The following is a 16997-nucleotide window of genomic DNA, read 5'->3' as shown; positions in this document are numbered from 1 at the left end:
TTGCAGCATGAGCCTATGCTTTCCATAGGCTCATGCTGCAACATTGTTTTTGGATTTCTCTATCATTGTTCTTGGATTTCTCTATCATTGCCTTCAAGCACATTTGTGACATGCCAGGGTGCCTGCTGCTAACTTGAGGTCAAGCATGGTATCCTCTAACCCTCATAACTTCAGAGGTAACATTCAAAAGAGGAGGTCATTCAAGCCTTTTACTGATACAGTACAGTCAATCTTGAAGCAATTGATTTGTAAGAACAAACATTAGCCAAGGCAAATTTTAATCACATCTATCACATCTCATCTTAATTTCATTAGTTATTTATTTTTGTTTGCTTTAAAACATGCCAATCTTCCTTTCTTCTAGGCAACATATCCATCTCTTTTAATTGCTTACCATGGGCTTTGTCTTCCAGGGATTCCCTCACCATCCTTGTCGTCCTCTAGATACAGTCCAGTTGTTCAATATTCTTTGTTAAATGTGGCACTTAGAATGATACAAATGTGTACACATGGGACAACATTAGTCCAGGTGTGCCTAACCAGTACAGAACAGAAAATACTCTATGGAGGCATCTCTCAGGGAAAACTGACTTTATAGTTTTATTTTGTTTTGTAAAAAAGAATTTAATGAATACTGAAGATTCTTCAACTCCTTTTATTAGTCTTGGCAAGTAGCCAGAGGATCTTCATCTCCCACTCCCCTTTCCCTTACTGTCTGATGCAAAGATCTCTCTCAGTGGAAACAGGAGAGCTTCTGCCTCATATATCTGATAAGATGGAAAAGTGTCCCAGACTGACATTTATGAAGGAAGAATTCTAGAGAGGCAGTCTGGGAGGATTAAAGTGGGGTTAGGCTCTCAAGTCACACAATCTAAAATACTGCAAATGGCAGATGGATAAAAGTTCTTTTCAATGTGATAATGACTTTAAAAAGCCTTAAGACAGAAGCTGCTTTCCTTCATGAGGAAGATGGCTAGCTGGAAGTCCAATATGCATTAAAAGCCTTCTAAATACTTAGCATTTGCTCATAGGTGTTCTTTTCATTTCTTTTAAAATCCTGTACATTTTCATTTTCTTCAAATCATCCACATATAGATTGTAGCATGAATGGAGGCTGTTTATACACAGAAAGAGGAGTTAGTGTGCAGCTATCCTGGACATATTTCCCTCCCTCCCATATCTCCCTGCTCCAAAAATCCATTTGGTACAGACCCCTCCCTCCTCCTCATTTAAAAATGAGAGGTTTCACATGCCTGCACATATTGTCTGGACCCAATAATAGCTTATATAGCTGTCAGCGAACTGATAAGAGCCAAAATTACTCCACAGAGTACTCTTTAAAGAAGAGCCCAAAGCAGCACATTAAATTATAAGGGGGAAGGGTCACAGAAAGCAGTCACTCATGCTGTTTTAATGTGGCATTAAGAAGAAATAAATTATTTAGTCTTGCAAATGTTTGATTTGACCTGGAGACTAAAGCCCACTTTGAGGTCAGAGTTGAGACAATAAGAACAAAAGTAAAAATGCTGCCATTGCAGTGCCAGAGACATGTTTCTCTTCAATAAAGAGGCCAGACAACACCAATTTCATGCTTTCATTTGGTATTAAGGGGGAAATGACATAATAGAAATCTGAGGTTGCTACCTGATTAAGTCCAGAGATGCTTCACTTGTTATTACAATATCTCTCTTAAGGGATTCACAGACAAGTTAGGTGGTTCCATCTGCATTGGACAAAATCCACTAGGAGTATCTCCTGCACAAGTTCCATTAGAATGAATGAAGCTTGTGCAGAAATCAACTCTTATGTAATTATTATTATTTTCCTTATAGCTTGGATAAGACTGCTGACTGCAGCCACCACACATAGTTCCCCATCAAGAAACATGTTAAAACCAAATATCTGAATTAAGAGAACATTGGCAGCAACGGTGGCTGCTACCAACAAAAAGAAAACCAGCTCATTCGCTCAAAGACCAGTGTCTTTTAACTACAGTGGTACCCCGGGTTACGAATTTAATTCGTTCCGCCGCCGTGTTCGTAACCCGAAAATCTTCGTAAGCCGAAAAAGCCATAGGCGCTAATAGCGAAAGCCGCGATTTCGTGCGAAAAAGCGCCGAAAAGCACCAAAAAATTTTTCGTAACCCGAAATAACCTTCGTAACCCGGAACAGTTTTTTTCTATGGATTTTTTTCGTAACCCGGAAATTTCGTAAGGCGGCGCATTCGTATCCCGGGGTACCACTGTACTTCAATTTCAGACTCTCTTATACTATATGAGATGCTTAAAAAGCAACACTGTTTTCCTCCACCAACCATCAACCTATTTCCAGATTACGTTGGGGACTGAGGACCTAGAACAGGCTGTGTCACCAACAGAACAGGAACTACTTCCTGTCCAACAAAACTCACTTATACATGATCATCTCAATGGATTAGATCTCCATAGTTAGAGATCCAAAGAAACTTACAGTAAGAGGAAACAAAAGAATGTCACTATTTAGCCCTCTCTGTTTTCAGCTTTTCTGCGATGCAACCCAACATACTTTTCCACCTGGCCTCCTTTATGCCACAGGTATCCACGATTTTGTTCTCTGCTGCCTTTTCCCCATTGTTTAATTTTTCTTTCAGTATTGCCACAAATGGAAGCTCATACCAAGGTCTCTTAAGCCCACCTCTCTTTTCTTTTTACACACTATTGTTATATACAGTGAAAGCGTAAAATATGTAGGATAAAGGACTACCAAGTTGGCTAAAATGTAAACAAAAACTAATGAAAACAACTAAGGCAAAACAATTTTCTATTACAGCTGAGAGATCTAGTAAGTGATGTAACCAGATCCAGACAGAGTAATGACCTTGACAGAAACCAAATGGAAGAACCCAGTGAAAGAGAGTGAGAAAAACAAGTAGAGTACTTAGTCATGCATGAAGGCCAAGAGCCAAAATTTGTGAGTCAGTGGTCTGTGAGTATTTTGTCTTTCAAGGCACGGTATGTTTACTGGTTCAGAAATTATGAACAAACCTTTGTGAGCTCTATAAAAGAGAGACAAACTAATAAAAGTGGGCCAGTCTCTGACTGTGTTTAAGATGATGCTCTGTGTGACCATGTAAAAGACATCAAGGCTGCTTGGCTAAAAATAGTCACTAGAATGGGTGCGAACACAGTGCTTTTCATTAACAACTTTGGTCCAAACAGACAGAATTTAGCTTTCTGTAACAATAGCTATGCTGGATTAATGAAATATATTGAGATGCCTGTTTAGAGATGTCTAAGTTCCTCTACAGATGTAATGTGAGATATACCTATGGAGAACCAATATGGTATAAGATGCTTCTCCTTTATCATAGCAATGCTCTGTGAGTACCGCATGCCTTGTAAGTTTGGGGATGTGCCACATAAGCAATAGCATGCATACATTGCCTAAAACTATGTAATGTCTATTTAAGAAAGATGTCTAGACTATGTGAAGTCTATTATGAGACACACAGGCCTAGACTGAGACTCTACTAACAGCATAGAGAAGCAATGCACCTAGAATAAGTAACGCCTATGGGATAAATAATCCTCCCAAGTGATGCAGAATGTATACTACTACTTTGTAGATGAATAAGCAGCACAAAAAGATATAAAATCATGTATTCATTCTATCACTATAAATTTCTTGAAATTCCAGTCCTTAATTATACTTAAAGGGAATGTTGATGTGGATTTCCCTATCTGGGCAATACTGTTGTTCATGAGTTCGAAGCCCAGGTATCCAGTAGGTGCCTAGAGGTAACATCTGGCCAATACAGAGTAGCTGACAAACAGCAACGAACCTACAACCCCTCAGAATAAAAGAAAAAGTGATGGGGAACCATGCCCATTTCACTGTTCCATGGCAACCTCATAAACTGAGTGTCTTGAGTACCTTCCAGATCTTGAATTAACTCACTATTTAACTTGAAATTTTACTGACTTGCTACAATTTCTAGCAAATTCTCCTCACTAGAATACACAATTAATACTGAGATTAAAATATCTTTTAGTGAATTAGATAATCAGAAATCATTAGATTTGCTAGTGTCTGTAGCTGTCTCTCTCCCGCTCCATGTCACATTCAGGAAAACAGCCCCTCAAGAGAAGGCTGATGAAAACTGGAGAAAATGCATCATGTGGCTTTGATGTTTGGCAAGCTAATCTGTGTGATTTCTTTGGGAAGATAGTAGGTACAGAGAAAACTTTCTAGAGCCCAGGTCAGTGCAGAGGAAACAGGTTTAGTGAGCAGAAAAAGGGCTGCATTTGGGAAAGAAAAATGAATAAAACCTAAGTCTTTGAGTGAAATGAGGCTGCACAGCAGGCATGATCTGTTAGTATAGCAAGAGACCACGATCCTCAAGTACCTCAAGCCATTTCAGAATCCCAGGACTTTCAGGCCTGAGGAGCAAGTGTCCTCTCCCCACAAGCTTGTATGGGGGGAAAGTGTTTAGAATCTTTCAATTATGTGTGTGACAATGGTGCACTGTGACATTAGTGACTTCTTTATTGATTATACACTGCACTGGTTTCTGTTGTATATTACAGTATAATATACACAGAATCATAGAATACAGGCCAGTATACTATTATTTGGGATGAACTGCAGTGAATCCTGCTGTAATCTTAGAATAACAGAATCACAGAATTGGAAAAGTCCTCAAGGATCATCCAGGCCAACCTCCTGCCATGCAGGAACTCAAAGCACCCCCGACAGATGGCCATCCAGCCTCTGTTTAAAGAACTCCAAGGAAGGTGGTAACAAAGTGCTATGCATGTGGATGAATAAGTGAAACGTTTGCCTCTAACCCATTCATTTCATGGCTTCTTCTCTCCCTCATCCTTTCCATTCTGCTTTTTTACTTTCCCCTTTCCTCATTCTTCATCCTTATAGTTGTTGTTGTGTGCCTCCAAAGCCATTTCTGACTTATGGTGACCCTATCATGGGGTTTTCTTGGCAAGATTTTTTTCACAGGTGGTTTGACTTTGTCATCTTGATGCTGGGAGAATGTGACTTGGCCAAGGTCACCCAGTGCGTTTTCATGGCCAAGCCAGGATCCTACTCACCCGTTTTTAATTATTCGGTTAAAGGAATATGGGAACACAGAAAAGTGGATTGTTAGCTACAAGATAATTAAAATTAAGATGCCACAATTTGTATTTAGGATCCCTGGCCCCTGAATGTGCTCTACCATTTATTTTTGCAGACCACATGTCTTGACTAGGAAAGGGGAGGCAGAAAGGATGAGTGATTCAGTTGTGCAGAAAAATATTCTACATATACTCAGACACTTTCCAAAAATTCTGATTAAGAATTATTTGCTCTTCATTCACTAACCAATCTTTGTACTTATCTACTATTACTGTACTTGCAGTGGATTAGTAGCCTCTAACTGAAATGAGTAGCTCTTTACAAATTTTGAAAAAAATAATATTTGAAAAGAGAGAAGTGTACATATTGGTAGGGGCGGAAAGAAAAGAGAAATGCAGATGAGTGACAAACTGAAAAGAAGAGGTTATAAGGCTTTCCCAACCTGATTCTTTCTACACATACTATTCCCAGGCAACAATTATATTACAGTCGGCCCTTCATATACATGGATTTTTTTTATCCATAAATTCAATATACAGTATATATATATAAATTCCAAAAAGCAAACCTTGATTTTGCCATTTTATATAAGAGCATCCATTGCATTTAATGGGATGTGAACATCCACAGATTTTGGTATCCATGGGGGGCACCTAGAACCAAACCCCAGCAGATACCAAGAGCACACTATATACGTTTTGTTTGAAAAAAATCTAGGTTGGTTAGAGGAAGGTGGCTTTAAAAGCCAAAAAGTGTCCTTTTGTGGAAACCCATAACAAAATGTAGTCCTCAAATTAACAATGCCAACCTCCTTGTTATTTTTTTGTAAATCCCACTGTTTGCTCAAACACAATGCTTCAATCAATGTGTTAATTTGTGTTAACAATTACACACACTTACACACAAATTCATGTTACTAATTAAATTATTTTTAATTATTAGAGTTTAAGTAGTGAATTGATTTTCCAATTACTAACTTTCAATAGTATTAAATTAATTTTCAAACTTAGTTTTCCAAGATCTGAACTTTCCTGTTAAACCATCCTACCCTCATACAATTTCCTTCTAAATTAATATCACTATCCACTGTTTTTAACAGCCTCTTCGCTCTTATATACAGCCTGCTGTCTGTTTTAATCCTTCCTTCCTGCCCCGGCAACCAAGTACCCCTTTACAATACACAAGTCACAGCATTATGAATCCACATTAACTGTCACAGTTCCATCCTATGAAATATCAGTGTTTGTAGTCTACGGAGGCACTAGAGCTCTCTGGCTGAGAATTCTAAAGACCACTCCCTAAACTTTTCAGGATTCCATAGGATGTTGCCATAGCAATTGAAGTGGAATCACTGCACTATAACTATGTGGTGTGAAAGGGCCCAGAGACTCTGCTTCATTTTTTGGTCATCTTTGCCTTGACTACTGACATTTTTTGTTCTCTGATCTTCCATTATCTCTACACAGTCTCACTCTGCTATAAGCACTTTGCTCCTCAAATCATTCAACTTATGTTTTTCCTTTGCACAGATGTTCATGTTTCTTTTGCACAATTGGGAGTTTAGTCCTTCACTCCTATGAAGATTATAAGGTACCCTTGAGAAAGTCACTATCTGTCAGTGCAACCAACTTTGCAGGGTTGCTGGGAGGTTAACCAAAAGGAAGGAGAGATAATTGAGCTCCCTAAAGGAAGAACAGGATAAAAATCAAGTACTTGCCTCTGCTACTTATACACACATTCACAGTCTTTTCCTCTCAACTTGTACACTCTGTGAACATTCCTGTGTCTGCTATGATGCAGAATTAAAAGTAGACCAAAGACAGAGACGTACTGCACTATAAATGACAGGATTATACTATATACACAGAAAGAGATGTCTGTAAACTTACAACTCATAGTAGTTCTTGCTTTCAAGCTTCATGTGGATATAATGTAAAGCAGAGTGAGACTGAGATAATTGCTTATGGGTTTTTGTTTTTGTTTTAAAGAAATCAGGCTGGCAACAGATTGCTTAGGCAGACATGGGGTGGTCTCAGAAATCCATGTGTTCAGCCAGCTTGCTATCACTTCTTAAGTTCAATTGGCTCATGTCTCTTCCAAGTGGCAAGTCTGCTGGGGTTAGATAAAGCCAAAAGAAACCTCTGGTTTCTGTAAAACAAAAAGGACGGGCTTCCAGAAAAAAAACAACAGGGATACATACATTTTCCAAGCACACATGGCCACCATATTTTTATTCTTTTAAGCCATAACTGCATGGGATTAAACATGAACACAAATCAGATTGCAGGATTAGTAGGCAGAGATGTGTCAAAATTTCAGGTAGGTTTGGGGCCCTGTGTAGCAAAATGTTTAGCCTAGTTGATTATGAAAGGTGGAGACTGCTAGACCTGCCCAAGGTCTTACTGCAAATCACAGAAAGCAGATGAAAGAGGGAAGAATAAAACTCAAATCTCCCAATTCATAGATTTTGAACAAGCCACAAAATCCCACAGCTTCTCATCTCTGGTTTATATTCATATGTTTTTCTGGCGGTTCTATAAAGTAAGGTCACATTACATAAAGTTTGCCTACACAATATCCAAGCACTTTTCCTGGGGGCTAAAGTAACACATGAGCATATATTGAACACCCACCTTAAAAGAGATGATTTAATTCCAATATAGTATGGAATGCATTTCCCTCTAAGCAGCAGAAACTCACATATTTTTTAGGCTTGACCATGTTGCAAATTTTATGCTATTTCTTGTTTAAAGGATTTTTCTTCTTAGGGCTACAACAGAGGTGCTCTAGAACAGGTTTAATCACAACAGTCTAAAAGGATAAACATTTTCAATCAAAAATCTGAATGCCCAGGTGTCAGAAATCCATTTCGGTTTTACAGCAAGTTATGTACTTTGATATACAAGCAGCAGAAATTTCAGTAAAGCTGGTCAGTGAAGTGTCAAGAGAACATTCAAGTTGTGACGATTCAAAGTTACAGCAAACATCACTCTAGTTTTAGTGTTTCCATCACTAAATAAGAAATACTCATACACAATTAATCCCTTTTAAACACTAGTGTACGCTAGTATGTATGATTCTGTGTGCAACACAAATATTATAATAGTTCATGCCAAAAATATGTTTCTTTATATTTTCATACTCTAGGATCCAGATTACCAGCAAAGGGAAGTTTCTCATCAAATATCTGCCAAGGGTTGAAATATCAATGACACTTTCAAACAAAAAAGTGATCTGTCAAGATATATTCAGCTCATCTTTCTTAAACACAAATAAAAGGTTGAATATCCCTTAGCCAGAATTCTGAAATCTGAAATACTCAAAATCCACAACTGTCCCCATGGATGGCTAAGATAGTGATGCCTTTGCTTTCCAATGATTCATTGTACACACACTTTGTTTCATGCACAAAATTATTAAAATATTATATGTAAAATTACACCTTAAGGTTATGTGTATACAAAACATAAATTAATTTCATGTTTAGACTTAGCCCCATCTCCAAGATAGCTCATTGATTTTATGCAAATATTCCAAAATCTGAAAAAATTCAAAATCCCAAACATTTCTTACCCCACGCATTTAGGATAAAAGAACACAACCTGCATATTTGGTTTTCCTATATTCTTCTAGGGTATGTCTCCTCTAAATTAACCAAATCTATAAAACATTTTCATAAACTAATGAAATAACTTTATCACACTCACATAGTATTATGTAGAATCCCTACTCAGGATTTCATCTCAGTTTCACATCAATAGCCCTGTTAATCTAAGTATGGCGGGATACAGACTTCCCCTTTGGGACCACCTGCACCTGCCCCTTTCCCTGACGGATTGGGGCGTCAGCTGCCACAGTGGCAGCCCCGGAAGCCCCGATCCACTGCTTTTTCTGGCCTCGGGGAAGTGGCAAAATGCCGCTTTCCTGCAGCATGGAAAGGGGTGTCCTTGGAGCTTCATGCCCTAAGGACACCCCGACAGAAAGGGAGAAAGGGGCCGCTCGGGCCCTTTCTCTCTGTATCGCTGGCACGGCTTTTTAAAGGCTGCGCCAGCAATACACACAGCAGAAGGAGCTCCAAAACGGAGCTGCTTCTGGCAAAGCTGAAAGGGCACCACAAGTGCCCTACAGCGGCACCAAAACATAACAGCCACACCGCGCCGTTTGGATGCGGCGTGGCCATTACATCAAAATGGCGGTGCCCATGTAGACAGGGCACCACCATTTTGTCGTCCTGGCAATGTACTAGGGTTGCGGGGCGTATATAAGCAACGCCCCAAGGCAACCATATTATGTCGCCAGGACGTACTTAAAGGCCCATCTGGACAGGGCCAATATTACTCTGGAATTATACTTGCATAGCCAATCTTTTACAAACTTAGATCTCTGGCTGTAGAAATATACAGTGGATAATAATTCATCATAAAGGTCAGAGTAAGTTGAAACAGAAGTGTGTGCACACATGCAAACACACACAATACCTATGACATGGCTTTGGAGTTTAGATTCTTAAGACCAGGAAGGAAAACACCTAATTGCAGATGGGCAAGGCATCATAACTAGAAATCAACAAATTAACTACCATAAAAGTAGCCAAGTTTACTGACTAATATCACATCTAAGGTATATACTGTATATACTCTTGTATGTCATATATACTTGACTACAAGTCGACCTCATGTATAAATCGAGGTCAAGTTTGGGGGCCAGAATTATGGATTTTGATATGACCTGTGGATAAGTAAAGGGTAAAATTTTGGGGCATATAACAAAGGATCTAAAGGATGAAGCAAAGCCAAATTTCAGAAGACATAACTCTTTGTATTCACTCTTAAGGCTGGATGGATAAGAGAATAGGGGGGAAGGTCAGTGCTTCCAAGATAGATTATACTCCTCTCATCAGGAGATGGTTCTGTCTTTTGAATAAGAGTTAAAATACAATACTTAATCATCCCATGGATAAGTCGAGTCAGTTTTTGGGAGGTGAATTTTTTGACCTAAATTTCTAGAGTATATATAATAAGTCTATATTATTACTATATAGTAAGTCTAGCAATTTTAGTCAAAAAATTGACCTAAAAAAAACTTAGGCGGGTTACAGACCGCCAAAAAATACGTATGGAATACGTATTAGGGTTAGGAAGGGGCGGTGCTTCCGCACCCCCCTAACCCTAGTACGTATTCCATACGTACAACATGGCGGCGCCCCTTCCACATGGGGGCCGCCATGTTTACGTATCGGACACATAGCGTCCAGACGTGTCGTGGCGCCTATGACGTCGCGAATGCACCAGCGGCGCCTTGCGACATCATAGAGGCGCCGCAAGAAGGAGCTCCATTTTGGAGCTCCTTTTTTGCTCCGCACGGTGTGGCTGCTGCGGCTCCCTCACGGAGCAAGCGGCGGCGGCGGGAGACCGCCGCAAAGTGGCGATCTGTAACCCGCCTTAGTCAAGTGATCTACGGATCAATGTAAGTACTGTACTTTAACTCTTATCAAAAAAGGAACCATTCCCTGGTGAAAGGCAAAAATACCATCTGTCCTTGAAGCACTGACCACTCTCTAATCTCTCTCATCCATCCAGTCTTTAGTGTCATCATAAACAGTTATAACTGCTGATGTTTTGTAAGTTCTATGACATTGTTTTCCTTTGTTTTATCCTTTACATCCTTTGTTACAAGTCCCTAATTTTCACCCTCGACTTATCCACAGATTGTATCAAAATCCACAATTTTGGCCCCGAAAGCTTCTCTCGTTATACATGAGGTCGACTTATAGTTGAATATATATGGTATATACGGTATATACTGGGGAATGAAAGCACAGAGGGATTGATACATCAGACCGATACATATCTTAATTACCTTGCATCCCATAGTTGGCACACAACACTAAGTGTCAACAGCTAATTGTATCCTAACACCACATTGCCCTTTTGCCTCCAGTTTTTCCATGTGTACCTAAAACATAAGAAACATAATATCACCCTGCCCAAGAATACATGTTATAAAGCTGAAGATAGTATCAATGAAGAAAATTAGAAAAAATAATATCCCTCCCACCTCAGCTAAGTTATAATAAATCTAAGTCTGCAGAGTCTGGAACCTGACAACAAAGGTCACTACATGCACTGCGCTGATTGTTTTTCTAGACTGAAAGAACACCAGGGGAGCACATCAAACAGTATATGGATCCAAGAACAAGTAGCAAAGACTATACACATTTGCTGTGGAAATATAAGGGAGGCTATATTCCTTCAAATCCACACAAGACTGATAGTGTAATAGCTAGAAATATTTTTTTCGCATGAACAACAAGATTTCTAGTTCTATAATTCCTATGATGTAGTATGCAATTAAGATATTTTGTTGTATAATGGGTGAATAAAGTGCAGGGCCACGTGACCTAAACACCTCTACCCCAAAACTCTTTCTCCTCAAAATCTGTAGGGAGGTATTTGTCAATCTCAGAAGCCTTCCTCAACACCTTCCCCCAACTCAAAACTAGATGTGGATTTCTAGCCACTTTTTGTTTTTGTTTATTTTGTTTAGGCTTGGTGTTTTGCATTTTGAGGGAAGAACTGCCTATCTTACACTTTGGGGAGATGAACCAGTCACCCTTCCTTATATTTCACCTTTAATCAAAAACATGAGAGCCACACCAAAGGGCTGTTTCATTCTTTTGCTGGTCAAAAGAACATTCACAATTCCCTACAGCATTCAAGCAGTATAGCAGCAAGAGCAGAGCATATGGGAAGATAGCTGAGACAGTCTTATCTTTCCAAACAGCAAATTTGTATTGTAAAAGGCTTCCTCCCCTCATCAAACTAAACACTAGTCAGGGAAGGTGCATAGTTCCTTCCATCACTTGTGAAGGAAATGCAGGAATCTGGTTCTACACACACATCACTGATGCAAACTCTATAATGGTTTGGTTCAGATAATCAAATCTGGTTTTAAAGACTATAGCATGGAAAAGCTCAGCACATCTACACACAACCCTTAGCTGTTGCTTCACTCCTCTCTTAGCACAAATGGAGACAGCTGCCACAGTTAACCACAAGCAAGCCAGCGTCTTGAATCCAACTTTAACTGTAAGTTGCTTGAAACTGTTAACCCTCGTTCCTTAGTTGGATGTCCGAGAACTTTTAGTGAACTGTGGCTTCCTGGTTTGTACATAGTTCATGAAAAGTGGCTGTGTGAGTTCACATATAACCAGTAAGAAGCATCTCTGAAAATAAAAATAGTGGATACACAACTAAATATTGAGCAATTGAGCAAGTGCAATGTACAGTGGACCCTCCCCTTATGCGGGGATCCGTTCCGGACCCTCCTCCCGCGTGAGGGAAAATCCGCGTATGCTTGTGCCCCACAGGAAACAATGGGGTGTGTGCATGCTGTGGTGTAGTGGTGTGTGCACCACAGGCACACACACCATTGTTTACATTGTCGTGTGACATCTGCGTAAGCAAAAAGCCGCATATAGTGCGCCCGTGTATGGTATGGGCGCACTGTATAAGTAAAATAAAAGGGGGATATTAATTATGAAGAAAATTAGTGCAACACACTGCCACATGATATTTCTCCCAAGCTCTACCTGGGCTTAAAAAAAAACCTCCAAAACTTTATGCCAGTGGTTGTTAACCCTTTCTTTACCAGGGATCCCCTTTAAATATATTTTCTTGCCATGGACCCTCAAGACTTAACTCAGGATTTAAAACCCAAAATAACAACAACTGAACAATTAACAATTATACCATTGGTTAAAAGACGGAGGTAACTTTCCTCCTGCTTCTTCTTACCTCTGCTTTGTAGCTGGAGCAAACTGAACAGCAACACACAGGCCAAGCCAGCCAGTCTGCCTTTGCCTTGGCTCCTGTCCTGAGGCTGCTCTGCTCCAGGGAAGAGACAGGCTGTACAGCTGAGTGACAATGGGGGAGGGACTTGTGCACATGGAAGTCAATAACTCTGCTCCCTTTGAAGCCCCTTCCAGCTTTAAGATTCTGTTAGACTGTCTGTGAGAAGGACATCATGACTTCTGTGGATCGGTGGACCTCAGGCTAAGAACCACTGCTCTATAACAATCCTGAAAATTGCTAAGGAGCAGGGGATACAAACCTTTATTGAAGAAATTAAAATCACATGAACAAATGTTGGTGAGTTAGGCGTGGTACAGAGCGCCAAAAAGAGGTGCCGGGGAGGCGCCTCTCATTGCTCCACAGCAGCACCACAGCAACCAAATTGTACAACGCTGATGCACAGCAAAAAAGGAACACCCAGAAGTGGTTCCTTTTTGCGGCGCAGTTGCACCACTGCAAATCACTGGAGATGGCGCAATGGCATTGCAGCTGCGCAGCGCTGTTTGGATGCTGTGCTGCTGCGACATCATAGCTGTGCATGCCATGTAGATGGTGCTGTGCAGCTGCAACGTCCTCATCACGTGCTAGGGTTGCGGAGCGTGTGCACGCACTGCCCCGAGTCAACCCTAGCACGTCGCCATGACACCGCAAAGGGCCCATCTGTCCTGGGCCTTAAATACCTTTCAGCTGTAGGAAGAAGCATTTTTCAGTTTTTCCAAACCTACCAAGAGTTTCCCATATCTTTATTACCTTGGCCCCTTGTGACGCACAATGCCACAACGCATCAGCTTTTGAACAGTCCCAGGCTTGGAATTCTCTCTGAATTTTTCACTCAAAACAACCCTTGAAGCATTCATAAAATGATTCACTTATTTAAACATTGGTACCTTCACAGCACCACAGAACTGCATCTCTTTTAAACAATCAGTGAGGAAAAGAAGCCTAGATAGAAAACAAGTATGTTTCCAACCTTTGTGTCAAGGGCCATCATGGTTGAAGAAGAAGTAAAAAAAAAGGAGGAGAAGGAGATGGAAGGGGGGGGGGGGAGAAGAAAGAAGAAAGAAAAAGGAAACAGCTGTTGAACAGGTGGTGAGCTTTTAAACCCAAACGAAAAATGTGATCCATGGACAAGTTTGTTATTCATAATTACATTGGAGATAATTTTCTGAATATGTTTTTCACACAACTATCACACACCAATGTGTCACTGGAAATTCCACAGATGCCTCTATATGAACATCTGCTAATAGATAGGCTGACAATAAAGTAATCTGTGTGTTCTGTGCACAGCATGCCATAAGCAGCATGTAAGATAACTACTGGCTAGGTATGCCCAGGAGTATATTGTGGCTTGTCTGTCTGTATATGAATCCTACTACTAGGACTGGGGGCAGGGGGAATCCCCTCTACCGCTGTTCATTAAAAACCTAAAATCAGATGTTGGTTCTATCAAAATTGGCTGAGAATCTGAAATTTCTATCCATGATCAACTTTCCTAGCCATCTAGGGCCACAAATTACTCCGAAGAGGTATCAAAATATTTCCCACAAGACAAACTACAGTACCTTATACAGTGGACCTTTGTTATACGCTGGGGTTTGGTTCCAAGATCCCCCATGTATAACAAAATCCGTGGATACTCTAGTCCCATTAAATATAATGACATAGCAAAATGCTGTCCCTTATAAAAAATAGAAAATCAAGGTTTGATATTAGACATTTATACTTTTTTGAACATTTTCAAACCATGTATGCTTGAATCCGTGTATAAAAATCTGTGTATAAGAAGGGCTGACTGTACCATATATTCATTACAATCAATGAATTTTATATTGTTCCATTTTTCTCCCCCTGCCTTTCTTTAAAAAACTGAACATTTCACTAATTTTGTTGTGTGACTTCAAGTTATTTCCCAACCTATGGCAACCCTAAGGAGAACTAACTTAAACCAAACGTGCATTATGCTAACAGTGGATGTGGGAGAGGCTTTATAGTACATTTGCACATTGACAGCACACACCATGAAGGAACAGCAGTAATTTCCTTGGCACAAGTTAATTTAAAACAAAAGAAGTAAAATTTGCTTTAAATACTAAGTCATGGATTGAGTCGATGAACTGATGGAGCCTTCCCAACTCTACAGTTCTGATTCCAGAACACGGAAAGATGTGGCTCTAATTTTATGCTTCTATATTTGACAAATCTTACATCCTTCATTGACTTAATGGAGGACAGGGGAAATGCCAATAAAAGCAATTCCAAATCTGTGTGTGTGTGTGTGTACCCTGGCAGCATCTGCTACAAGCACAGTACAAAAATTACTCACTGTAAACATGTGCTCTTATATTTGCTGTAAGAATCAATACTAATCTGAATAGTTAAAAGACATGGATATCAGATCACATTTATAAACATTCTCACAGGAAGTAATATTAGTATTTTCATGTCTATTGGTTTTTTCATCCATATTGTCTCTAACTATCAAAATCAGAATGAAGCAAGGGAAGGGAGACATCTTCTGGCTATAGGTTTTACTTGCAGTGTCTCGGGAAAAGAAAAAGATCAACTGAGCAAATTTAAGTATGTAATCAAATCTAACTACCTCGAACATGATCCAAGTGTACATCAGTTGCCAGGACTTGGAACAGTAAAACTCTTGTCACTGTCGTTAACCGCCCTCGTGTTGACTCTGACTCATGGCAACCCAGTGGATGAGACATCTCCAAGCACCCTCCACTGCTCTGCCCCATTTTCCATTGTTCTGCTTAGGTCCTTATGTTTCCTTATGTTTAGCAGTAAGGCTGCCTTTGCACTTTTTTCTTTGACCTTCCTTAGTACTTGTTCCAAGTCTGTGATGTTTTCTGCTAGTAACATAGTGTCACCCGCGTATCTTAAATTGTTCATGTTCCTTTCTCTTATCTTCATTCCTCTATCCTCTAAATCTAAGCTTGCTCTTCATATGATATTTTCTGTGTACAAGCTGAACAAGTAGGGTGATAGAATGCAGCCTTGTCTGATCTTTTTGCCAATTGGGACTATACTGTTTCTCCATATTCTATTCTAACAGTAACTTCTTGTCCTAAGTACAGATTTCTCATCAGACTATCAAATCTAGTGACAGTCCCATGCTTTTAAGAGCATTCCATACCTTTTTGTGATCTATGTAGTCAAAGGCTTTGCTGTAGTCTATAAAGCACATGCTGTTTTTCTTCTGGAATTCCTTGGTACACTCCATTAACCATCATATGTCACTAGTGCCTCTTCTTTTCCTTAACCTGCTTGCAACTCTGCTATTTCTCTGTCCACATATGATAGGAGTCTATACTGCAGAATTTTCAGCATAATTTTGCTTGCATGAAAAATTAATGCTATGGTCCTACAGTTGCTGCAGTCTTTTGTGTCTCCTTTTTTGTGGAAAACCCTTACCAGCTCTAGATTTCAAAAGTGCATGTATGTGTGCTTTCAAGTCACCCATCGACTTATGGCAATCCTATGAATTTCATAGGGCTTAATTTCACAGTATTCTTCAGGCAAGGAATACTCAGACAGGGTGGATTTGATTTAAATCAATTTGATTTAAATCATGATTTAAATCACTACTCAGAAAGACTTGATTTAATCATCTGACACACACACACACACATACACACACACAAAACAGAGGGTACTTAGAGCTTCCTTGCTATAGGCATAATACATATATTACACAATTCAAGAGTTAGCAAAGACTAATTCTTGCTGATATAATTTTAATATTTACAACCAAATGAAGGTTTCACCTTTAGATTAGTTTAACAGTTATATATATTAAAAGAATACTGATTTGGTTAAACTATTACAAACACATCATAGATAGATAATTATGAAATTATTGTGAAGTGAACTATCTCCAGTTTAATAGTTATTCATATTTGGACAACTTTTCTGCTGTACTTTACTGGAAGGAGAAAAGCAATCATTACCTCAATAGTAACAATTTAAATAGTTTAACTAAACAATAAGGTTATAGCTTATATATTCTTGTATTTCCTTAAA

General features: G+C 39.5%; 1 protein-coding gene across 2 annotated transcripts in view; it reads right to left on the bottom strand.

The window, feature by feature from the left end:
- EXT2 (exostosin glycosyltransferase 2) overlaps positions 1 to 16997 on the bottom strand; it is a 133306-nt gene that overhangs the window by 77006 nt on the left and 39303 nt on the right. The gene's annotated exons all lie outside the window — the stretch shown is intronic.

The sequence above is a fragment of the Sceloporus undulatus genome, chromosome 1 (assembly GCF_019175285.1).
Source record: "Sceloporus undulatus isolate JIND9_A2432 ecotype Alabama chromosome 1, SceUnd_v1.1, whole genome shotgun sequence".
NCBI lineage: Eukaryota > Metazoa > Chordata > Lepidosauria > Squamata > Phrynosomatidae > Sceloporus > Sceloporus undulatus.
Note: the sequence above shows the minus strand (reverse complement) of the source record. Positions and strands in the feature narration are given on the sequence as shown.